General features: G+C 50.4%; 1 long non-coding RNA gene across 3 annotated transcripts in view; it reads left to right on the top strand.

The window, feature by feature from the left end:
- The first annotated feature begins 2,238 nt into the window (after positions 1 to 2,238).
- The window catches only part of LOC119961682, a 42,526-nt gene continuing 32,895 nt past the window's right edge, over positions 2,239 to 11,869 (top strand). For 2 of the 3 annotated variants that reach the window (XR_005459714.1, XR_005459713.1), the window contains exons 1-2: positions 2,239 to 2,308; positions 5,625 to 5,738. This is a non-coding gene — a long non-coding RNA (uncharacterized LOC119961682). Of the gene's footprint in view, positions 2,309 to 5,624; positions 5,739 to 7,964; positions 8,041 to 11,869 lie in introns of those variants that run through there. The other variant, XR_005459712.1, reaches the window with a different exon arrangement.

The raw sequence follows: 11,869 nt of genomic DNA, 5'->3' as shown, positions 1-11,869 counted from the left end.
ATCTTTCGGGGTATTACTGGGCGGCAAATGTATCGATGGTGCGCAAGTGGATGATGGAAGGGGAGGGGGCAGCTTGGAAACGAATGGAGAGGGCGTCCTGTGGCAACATAAGCCTGGGGGCCCTAGTAACGGCGCCATGGCCGCTCCCTCCCACGAGGTACACCACGAGCCCGGTGGTGGCGGCCACCCTCAAGATCTGGGGGCAGTGGAGGCGACACAGGGGGGAAGTGGGAGGTCTGATGGAGGCACCGTTAAGAGGGAACCATAGATTCATCCCGGGGAACATGGACGGGGGATTTCAGAGCTGGCACAGGGTGGGCATCAGGCAGCTGAAGGATCTGTTTGTAGATGGGAGGTTTGCGAGCCTGAGAGAGCTGGAGGAGAAATTCGGGCTCCCCCCGGGAAACATGTTTAGACATTTGCAGGTGAAGACATTTGCTAGACGCCAGGTGGAAGGGTTTCCCTTGCTCCCCAGTAGGGGGGCGGGTGATAGGGTGCTCTCGGGGGTCTGGGTCAGAGGGGGGAGGATATCGGACATCTACAAAGTAATGCAGGAGGCGGAGGAGGCATCAGTAGAGGAGCTGAAAGCCAAGTGGGAGGGGGAGCTGGGAGAACAGATAGAGGATGGGACATGGGCTGATGCCCTGGAGAGGGTTAATTCTTCCTCCTCGTGTGCGAGGCTTAGCCTCATTCAATTTAAGGTGCTACATAGAGCCCATATGACGGGGACAAGGATGAGTCGGTTCTTTGGGGGTGAGGACAGATGTGTCAGGTGTTCGGGAAGTCCAGCGAACCATGTCCATATGTTTTGGGCATGTCCGGCACTGGAGGAGTTCTGGAAGGGGGTGGCAAGGACAGTGTCGAGGGTGGTGGGATCCAGGGTCAAACCAGGATGGGGACTTGCGATCTTTGGGGTTGGGGTGGAGCCGGGGGTACAGGAGGCGAGAGAGGCCGGAGTACTGGCCTTTGCGTCCCTAGTTGCTCGAAGAAGGATACTATTACAGTGGAAGGACGCGAGGCCTGCAAGCGTGGAAACTTGGATTAATGACATGGCAAGCTTTATTCAGTTGGAAAGGGTTAAATTCGCCCTGAGAGGGTCGGTACAAGGGTTCTTCAGGCGGTGGCAGCCTTTCCTCGACTTTTTGGCTCAGAGATAGGTACAGAGGTCGCAGCAGCAGCAACCCGGGGGGGAGGAGGGGGGGGGGGGGGTGGCAACAACGATTGTGGTGGGTTATTTACGGTTGAAATGCGGGCAAATTTGCTCGCAGTTCATGTTTGATGTTGATTGTTGCTTTGTTTGTTTTTGGGGGAGGGGGGAGGGGGGGAGGGACAACGCGCGCGCGAGTTCGGGCGGGGGGGGATATTTGTTAAGAGGGAATATTTTGTAATATTTTATAGTTAGTTGGGGTAAATATCTTCATGTAAAAAATTCTTTCAATAAAAATTATTTAAAAAAAAAAAAGATTCTCCTTAAAACCTAATATCTGGGGCCTCACGGTAGCATGGTGGTTAGCATCAATGCTTCACAGCTCCAGTGGTCCCAGGTTCGATTCCCGGCTGGGTCACTGTCTGTGTGGAGTCTGCACGTCCTCCCCGTGTGTGCGTGGGTTTCCTCCGGGTGCTCCGGTTTCCTCCCACAGTCCAAAGATGTGCGGGGTAGGTGGATTGGCCATGCTAAATTGCCCGTAGTGTAAGGTTAATGGGGGGATTGTTGGGTTACCGGGTATACGGGTTTAAGTAGGGTGATCATTGCTCGGCACAACATCGAGGGCCGAAGGGCCTGTCCTGTGCTGTACTGTTCTATGTTCTATGTTCTATCTCCTCATGTGGCTCAGTATCAATTGTCATTTTGTGACGTTTCTCTGAAAGTCTTAAAAGTTGTATTCTGTTCAAGTCATAATATAAATTCACCTGAAGAAGGAGCCGTGCTCCAAAAGCTCGTGTTTGAAACAAACCTGTTGGACTTTAACCTGGTGTTGTAAGACTTCTTACTGTGATAATATAAATTCGAATTATGGTCACTGCCCTCGACATATATTCTGCCCCATAAATAAGAATTTGTAACTCAGAGTGAAACTGTCTGTCTGGAATATACATTTAAAAAATGTTGCCCCCAACAATGATGGCGACTGAGCCTGCGCTCTGCTGCTCGTGCCCCAATAAAGATGGTGGGTGCGCGTGCGCACTACCGCGAATGATCCAAATAATGATGCCGAGGGCGCATGCGTAGCGTTGCGAGCACCAAATAAAGATGGCGGCCGCATAGTCTCTTCTGTAACAAAGCTGCAACCTCCGCTCAGATCCCCAGGTACCGGTGGTTTATTTTGTCAGATGTTCGGTTTATATAACATGTTTGCGAAGCGTGCCTATCAACCCGCATGATCCAGCTCTCCGTCCGACCCGCCATTCCCACCTTCACTGATTATAGATCCGAAAAGAACCTTTTTCACGTCGCCATTAATCACAGTGCGCATGCCTCACTCTGCCCAGTCCCGCCCCTGATTCACTCCGATTGGTTGGAGGACCAGTCACTCCCGCCATGTCCGCCCGAACCCGCCGACTCCACTATTGGTCGCGCGATGCCGTCAATCATTGCCGGGCATTGTGAGGCGTCATGTGAGGGGTCGGTGTTGGGGGGCGGGGTTTACAAATCCCCAGTGCCGAACAATGAAGATTCTCCACTCTCACTGATCGTCACTTCCGACTTCTCTCCACAAACAACCTCATGGAGACCAGGGGGGTAGACACTGGCCCAGTGACAATGTCACTGCATTAGTCACCCAGAGAGACAGGAAAATGTTCTGGGGACATCGGCTCCAATCCATTAAATTAATAAAATCTGGAATTTAAAGTTAGTCTCAATGATGGTGACTGAGGGTCACTGAGAAAATCTCCAATGTCACTGGATTAGGTCAAAATGGCAGAAAGTAGGAAATTAGTTAGTTTAAAGTCTGTTGTTGGGAAACTGTTGGAATCCATTATTGAGGAAGCAGTATCTGGACATTTGGAAAGTCAAACTGCAATCCATCAGAGTCAGCGTGGTTTTGTGAAGGGTAGATTGTGTTTGATTCATTTCTTGCAGTTCTTGGAAGATGTAACAGGCCAAATGAATAATGGGGGTCCTGTAGATGTATTTGGACTCCCAGAATACATTTGATAAGGTGTCACACAAAAGGTAATAATCAACGTAAAATCCCATGGGGTTGAGAGATGATATATTAGCTTGGATAGAGGATTGGCTAACCAGCAGAGAGTGGGGATTAGATTCATTGACACAGGTACTGAGGAAAAATATTTCTACCAGAGGGTGGTGACGGTCTGGAATGCACTGCCTTCAGAGGGTGATAGAGACGGGTTGCCTCACAGCCTCTAAAAAAGTACCTGGATGAAGACTGGCACGTCATAACATTGAAGGCTATGAGCCAAGTGCTGGTAAATGGGATTAGGTAGGTGGGCCAGGTTTATCATGTGTCGGTGCAAATTTGATGGACGGAAGGGCCTCTTCTGCACTGTGAATGAAATGAAATGAAAATCGCTTATTGTCACAAGTAAATGAAGTTACTGTGAAAAGCCCCACATTCCGGCGCCTGTTCGGGGAAGCTGGTCCGGGAATTGAACCGTGCTGCTGGCCTGCCGTGGTCTGCTTTAAAAGCCAGCGATTTAGCCCAGTGTGCTATACCAGCCCCTCTGAGTTGCTGATGATACAAAGTTTGGTGCCATCATAGACAGCATAGATGATTGCATTAAATTGCAAGAAGATATTGACTGACAGACAAGGTGAATGGGCAAGATTGTGGCATTATAAACAAGTGTGAGGTTATCTGTTTTGAACCGAAAAAGGATAGAACTGAGCACTTTCTAAATGGAAACAGGTTCAGTACAGTGGGTGTCCAAAGAGACTTGGGGTTCATAGAATCTACAGCAGGGAGACAGGCCCTTCGGCCCAAACTGGTCCATGCCAACCAAAAAGCTCATCTAAGTCAATCCCATTGGCCTGTATTTGGCCCATATCCCTCTGAACCTTTCCTATCCATGTATCTGTCCAAATGCCTTTTCAGTGTTGGCAATGTCCCTGCCTCAACTTCCTCCGGCAGCTCATTCTGTACTATCCTCTGTGTAAAACCATTGCTCCTCAGATTCCCATTAATTCTTTTCCGCCTTAACCTAAACATCTGCCCTTTAGTTCTCGATTCCCTAACCCTGAGAAAAAGACTGAGTGCATTCACCCTCTCCATGCCTCTCATGATCTTATACACCTCTATAAGATCACCCCTCAGTCCCCTACGCTCCAAAGATAAAGGTCCTGGTCTGTCGAATCTCTCCCTTTCACTCAGTCTCTTGAGTCCTGGCAACGTCCTTGTAAATCTCTTCTGCACTCTCTCCAGTTTAATAACATGTTTCCGATAGCAACGCAGCCAAAACTGAACACCATACTCCAGGTGCGACCTCACCAACGTCCTGTACAACTGCAACATAACTTCCCAACTTGTATACTCAATGCCCTGACTGATGAAGGCCAGCATGCCAAAAGCCTTCTTCAGAGAATTTGCAGTGCAGATGGAGGCTATTCAGCCCATCGAGTCTTCCAGAGCTGGAGAGCCCTTAGAAAGGGCATCCTACGCAAGCCCACTTATCTACCCTATCCCTGTAACCCAGTAAACCCCACTTAACCTTTTTTTTGGACACTAAGGGCAATTTAGCATGGCCTGTCCACCTATCCCGCACATCTTTAGACTGTGGGAGGAAAGCAGAGAACACACACAGACACGGGGAGAGCGTGCAGACTCCATACAGACAGTGACCCAGCTGGGAATCGAACCTGGGACCCTGAAGCTGTGAAGCAACTGTGCCAACCACTATGCCACCATGCTGCCCTATCTACCTGTGACTCCACCTTTAAAGAACCGTGCACATGAACTCCAAGATCCCTCTGTTCCATGATACACCCTAAGGCCCTACCATTCACTGTGAAAGTCCGACCTTGATTTGACTTTCTGAAATGCAACACCTCACACTGATCTGTATTGATCACCATTTGTCATTTCTCGGCCCACTTCCCCAGCTGATCAAGATCCTGCTGCAATTTTTGATAACCTTTGTCACTGCCGACAATACCACCTATTTTAGTGTCATCTGCAAATTTACTGATCATGCCTTGTACATTCTCATCCAAATCATTGATTATAGATACAAACAGCAATCTCCTAGTTACTGATCTCCGAGTTACTCCCTACTTAGTTAATTACTCCAGTTTCTCAAATTTAGAACAGATTCCCAACCAGACAATCAGCTTTACTCCGAGGTACATTATTTATATTTACTGTTCCGAAGCTCCTCCTGCCCGAGTTCACACTAACTCCGCTCCCTGTGTTGGTGACATTCATACCTGGGTGTCTGGAAAATCGTTAGGACAGTAACTGTCCTGTAAGGTAATGAGTCCTTTTCCCAATTGGCCGAGGAAGGCAGTGTGTCACAAGGAAGGATGTGTTGACCGATTAATGGCTGGAGGATGGGGGCAGGTTATGTGATCAAACCTCCAGGAATACATTTAATCAAAGTTGGCGAGGAGAGAATGTTGTGAATTTTTATCCTAAACTGACAGTGAGGTTTCTGTAAATTTACAGGATACTGGAAGTGGAGGTTTAACAGACGGGAAACGCAAACCAAACGTCACATCGCAATCTGACAGAGTCTCGATTCGTCAGAATCTGAATTTCAGCAGCATCTGGGTGTGGAAGGTAAAAGGTTTGTCTCTTCTGTCTGTGAGGGAAGATTTCAGGTCTCAGTGTGACTGGAAAAGCCCCGAGATTCACAAACCCTGGTTAGACCAAACCTGGAGAACTGTGTTCAGTTCTGGGCAACAAACCTGAGGAAGGATAGAATGGCCTCGGAGGGAATGTAGCACAGATTTACCTGAGTGATATCTGAACCCCCAGGGGTTAAATTACAAAACTAGATTACACCATCGGGTCAGAGACATGATGGCACAAAGAAGGGCATTCGGTCCATTGAGTCCATGCTAGCTCTCTGGAGCAATCCAGTCAGTCCCATTCTCCTGCTCCCTGTATCCTCGCAGGTTTATTTCCCTCAGATGTCTGTCCAATTTCCTTTTGAAATCAAATGATTCATTGTGTCTATTTTCAAACTCCCTCATAGGCAGCAAGTTTCAGGTCATTGCCACTCGCTGTGTAAAAACATATCTCATATCTCCTCATATCTCCTGTACCTTTTACATACAAACTAGGAGCAGGCCACTCGGCCCTGCGAGCCTGCTCAGCATTCAGTTGGATTGTGGCTGATCTCATTCCAACTTCAATGCCACATTCCTGCCTACCCCTGATAACCTTTCACCCCCTTGCTCATCCAGAATCTATCCAGCTCTGCGTTAAAAATATTCAAGGACTCTGCTTCCACTGCCTTTTAAGGACGTGAGTTCCAAAGTCTTACAACCCTCAAGAGAATAAAAAATCCTCATCTCCATCTGAAATGGGTGACTCTTTATCTTCCAACAGTGATGCCTTTATTGTAGATTCTCCCACAAGAGGAAACATCCTCTCCACATCCACCCTGTCAAAACCCCTCAGGATCGTGTATCGTTCAATCCAGGCTTTACCCAAAACTTTAAATCTGTGTCCCGACTGCTTGTACGATCAGTGAATGGAAACAGAGTTTCTTTGTCCACCCAATGGAAATCTGGCATAATCTTGTGTCCCTTAATCAAATCTCCCCTCAACCTCCTTTGCTGGAACCATTCTGGTAAATTTCCTCTGCATCTTCTCCAAGAACCTTCACATTCTTCCTGAAGAGTGGTGACCAGAGCTTTATAAAGATTCATAGAATAGAATTAGAACCATATAATTCCTACAGTGCAGAAGGAGGCCATTCGGCCCATCGAGTCTGCACTGATTCTCTGAAAGGGCACCCTGCCTAGGCCCACACCCCTACCCTGTCCCTGTAACCCCATAGCCCCACCTAATCTGCCCATCCCTGGACACTAAGGGGTAATTTATGAATGAAAATGAATGAAAATCGCTTATTGTCACGAGTATGCTTCAATGAAGTTACTGTGAAAAGCCCCTAGTCGCCACATTCCGGCGCCTGTCCGGGGAGGCTGATACGGGAATCGAACCGTGCTGCTGGCCTGCTTGGTCTGCTTTAAAAGCCACCGATTTAGCCCAGTGAGCTATATCAGCCCCGATTTATCAAGGCCAATCCACCTAACTTTCCCTTCTTTGGGCTGTTGGAGGAAACCTGAGCACCGGGTGGAAACCCACGCAGACAAGGGGAGAAAGTGCAAACTCCACACAGTCACCAAGGCCGCAATTATAGAATCATAGAATTTACAGTGCAGAAGGAAGCCTTTCAGCCCATCGAGTATGCACCGGCTCTTGGAAAGAGCACCCCAACCAGGGTCAACACCCCCACCCTATCCCCATAACCCAGTAACCCCACCCAACACTAAGGGCAATTTTGGACAGTAAGGGCAATTTACCATGGCCAATCCACCTAACCTACACATCTTTGGACTGTGGGAGGAAACCGGAGCACCCGGAGGAAACCCACGCACACATGGGGAGGATGTGCAGACTCCACACAGACAGTGACCCAAGCCGGAATTGAACCCAGGTCCCTGGCGCTGTGAGGTAGCAGTGCTAATCATTGCCGCCAGAAGCATAGTTTTGGTATCAATATTACTGTTTATGAAGCGCAAGGTCGAGTTTGCTTTGCCATCCATTCTCTTTAATATGACTTGTAGATATACAAAATCCCTCTTCGCCTCTTTCTCTCTCCTCCCAAAGAGGCCAGTTGGGTTTTTTTGACAATCCAGCAATTTTCATGGTCACTTTTTCCCAGTGCCGGCCCCACAAATGACCAGATTCATTCCGCTCAATTTCACAACCTGCCTTTGTGTTTTTGTGGGTTCTTTCTCATTCCCTATTTTCTGTTTTGAAACCATTTCACAGCGTGTTCGAAAGGGAGGATTCAAAGTCCGGAAACTCAAACCAAGCATCACATCAGGATCTGACAGAGCCCTCAATTTATCATATCCCAATGTTTAGGGCGACAAAGACGGTTACGGACCCAGGGGGACGGTATGTCATGGTCAGCGGGGCCCTGGATGGGGCGCCGGTAGTCCTAGTTAACGTGTATGCGCCCAACTGGGACGACACGAGCTTCATCCAAAAGACCATGGCAGAAATCCCGGACATAGCGACGCACCGACTAATCATGGGGGGGGACTTCAACTGTGTACAGGACCCAACGACGGACAGATCAAACCCCAGAACGGGGAAAACCTCAAACATGGCAAGGGAACTCAGTCACTATATGGAGCAGATGGGAGCAGTAGACCCCTGGAGATTCGCCCACCCGGGGGAGAAAGAATTCTCTTTCTTCTCCCCAGTACACAACGTGTACACCAGAATTGACTTCTTTGTGGTGGGGAAAACGGTGCTTCCAGAGATAGACAAGGTGGAATACTCCGCAATTGTGATATCAGACCACGCTCTACACTACATGGATGTGCGGCTAGAGACGGGAAGGGCCCAGCGCCCCAAATGGAGGTTGGACGGTGCCTTACTAGCTGACAAGGCCTTCAGCGAAAGGATAGCGCAGGCCATAGCGGAGTACACTGCGATCAACCAAAACGGGGAGGTCTCACCCTCCACGTTCTGGGAAGCGCTTAAGGCCGTACTAAGAGGGGAAATCATAGCCTACAAAGCGCAAAGAGATAGGGAGGAAAGGGTGGCTAGGCAGAAGCTGGTCGACTCCATACTGGAGGTAGACCATAAATACTCCGAGGCCCCGACCGTAGAACTCCTGGCGGAGAGGAAAGAATTACAAAGGAACTTTGACCTGCTCTCCACCAGGAAAGCAGTACACCAACTCCGCCAGGCACGCGGGGCCCTATACGAACACGGAGACAAAGCCAGCCGCCTGTTGGCCCACCAGCTGAGAAAGCAGGCAGCCAGCAGAGAAATTGCGCAAATCAGAGATACCAGAGGCACGTTGGAAACAGAACCAGAGAGGATTAACAAAACCTTCAAGGCCTTCTACCAAGAGCTGTACACCTCAGAGCCCCCAACGGGGAAGGCTGGGATGAACCGGTTTCTTGACGGACTGGACATACCAGTTGTGGGAGAGGGCAGAAAACGGGATCTGGAAGCACCACTAGCACTGGGAGAGATCATGGACAGCATTAGCTCCATGCAGGCGGGGAAGGCGCCGGGACCGGACGGATTCCCGGCGGACTTCTACAAAAAATTTGCGACAGCGCTGGCCCCGCACCTGCGGGAGATGTTCACAGACTCGCTAGCTAGGGGCACATTGCCACCCACGTTAGCACAGGCCTCAATCTCGCTGATACCTAAGAAAGACAAAGACCCAACGGAATGTGGGTCATACAGACCCATATCTCTGCTGAATGCAGACGCCAAAATACTGGCCAAAATCCTAGCCAAGAGGCTAGAAGACTGTGTACCTGAGGTGGTCACAGAGGACCAGACGGGCTTTGTCAAAGGTAGACAGCTTACCGCGAACATCAGGCGCCTGCTGAACGTGATAATGACCCCCTCCGGGGAGAGAACACAAGAGGTGATCGTCTCCCTGGACGCAGAAAAGGCCTTCGACAGAGTCGAGTGGAAATACCTCATAGAGGTACTGGAGCGGTTCGGGCTTGGAACAGGGTTCACCGCTTGGGTAAAGCTCCTGTACAACGCTCCCATGGCGAGTGTACAGACCAACAATACCAACTCCCAATACTTCCAGCTGCACAGGGGCACCAGACAAGGATGCCCACTGTCCCCGCTGCTGTTCGCACTAGCAATTGAACCGCTAGCAATCGCGCTCAGGGCAGCAAAAAATTGGAGGGGGATCCGAAGGGGAGGTAGAGAGCACAGAGTCTCACTCTATGCGGATGATCTGCTCCTCTATATCTCGGACCCACAAAGCAGCATGGACGGAATCATCGCGCTCCTGAAAGAGTTTGGAGCCTTCTCGGGCTACAAACTCAACATGAGCAAAAGTGAGATCTTCCCAGTACACCCGCAAGGGGGGGGGGGGGGGGGGGGGGGGCAGCACTAAAGGGGCTGCCGTTCAATCAAGCCCGACATAAATTCCGCTACCTGGGGATCCAAATAGCCCATGACTGGAAAGGGATCCACAAATGGAACCTCACCAGCCTGACGGAGGAAGTTAAAAAGGACCTGCAAAGATGGAACACACTCCCGCTCTCCCTCGCGGGGAGAGTTCAGACGATCAAAATGAACGTACTGCCCAGGTTCCTCTTCCTGTTTAGATCCATTCCGATCTACATCCCCAAGGCCTTTTTCAAAGCGCTGGACAAACTCATCATGGCGTTCGTATGGGGGGGTAAAAATGCTAGGATCCCAAAGAAGGTCTTACAAAAAACAAAAACCAGGGGAGGGCTAGCCCTCCCGAATCTACAATTCTACCACTGGGCAGCAACAGCCGAGCGAGTAAGGGGATGGATCCAGGAGCCAGAGGCTGAGTGGGTGCGTGCGGAGGAGGCCTCCTGCATGGGAACCTCCCTCCGGGCCCTCGCCACGGCAGCACTCCCATCCCCACCCAAAAAACACTCCAGCAGCCCAGTGGTGACAGCCACCCTCCAATCCTGGAACCAACTGCGGCAGCAACTTGGCCTGACCAAAATGTCGAACAGGGCTCCCATCTGCAACAACCATAGGTTCACACCAGCACTGACTGACGCCACCTTCAAAAGGTGGAGGCAGGACGGGGGGACACTGACAGTCAGGGACCTATACACGGACGACAGGATCGCAACACTGGACGAACTGACAGAGAAGTTTCAGCTAGCTGGGGGGAACGAGCTACGGTACCTGCAGCTCAAAAACTTCCTACGAAAGGAGACAAGGACGTACCCACAACCGCCACGACAGACACTACTGGAAGACCTACTGGATGCAAGTATCCTAGAGAAAGGGAACTGTAGTGACATGTATGACCGACTGGTAGATAGGGACGACACCGTACTGGACGCAACAAGAAGGAAATGGGAGGACGACCTGGGGATGGAGATAGGGTGGGGACTCTGGAGCGAAGCACTGCATAGGGTCAACTCCACCTCCACGTGCGCAAGGCTCAGCCTGACGCAACTAAAAGTGGTACATAGAGCCCACTTAACAAGAACCCGTATGAGTAGGTTCTTCCCGGAGGTGGAAGACAGATGTGAACGGTGCCAAAGAGGCCCGGCCAACCACGCCCACATGTTCTGGTCTTGCCCCAGACTCGTGGAGTACTGGACAGCCTTCTTCGAGGTTATGTCCAAAGTGGTGGGAGTGAGGGTGGAGCCATGCCCGATAGTGGCGGTCTTCGGGGTTTCAGAACAGCCAGATCTATTCCTGGGGAGGAGGGCGGACGCCCTTGCCTTTGCCTCCCTGATCGCCCGCCGTAGAATCCTGTTTGGCTGGCGGTCAGCAGCACCGCCCAGAGCTGCGGACTGGCTGTCCGACCTCTCGGAATCTCTCCAAATGGAGAAAATCAAATTTGCCATCCGAGGGTCGGACGACGGCTTCCACAGAACGTGGGAGCCATTCATGCAACTGTTCCGGGACCTATTTGTGGCCAATGTACAAGAGGAAGAATAGTCGGGGGAAGGTAGCGGGAGGGGGGGGGGGGGCTACAGGTTCGGTACGGGGGTTCGATGGCTAGCTAAGGCCCAAAACCAAACTAAATAAACATGTTGAGGGGGGGGGGGGGGGGGGGGGGGCGGGCGCAGTTACTACTACGAAGATGCTTACCTGTAAATATGTATGTTAATTTTTGCGTGTTTGTTTGTTGTTTTTTTTTTTGTTCTTTTTCTCTCCTAACAATTTGTAATTTGTTCAAC

Source organism: Scyliorhinus canicula, unplaced genomic scaffold, assembly GCF_902713615.1.
Source record: "Scyliorhinus canicula unplaced genomic scaffold, sScyCan1.1, whole genome shotgun sequence".
Classification (NCBI taxonomy): Eukaryota; Metazoa; Chordata; class Chondrichthyes; order Carcharhiniformes; family Scyliorhinidae; genus Scyliorhinus; species Scyliorhinus canicula.
This window is presented reverse-complemented; position numbering and strand designations above follow the sequence as displayed.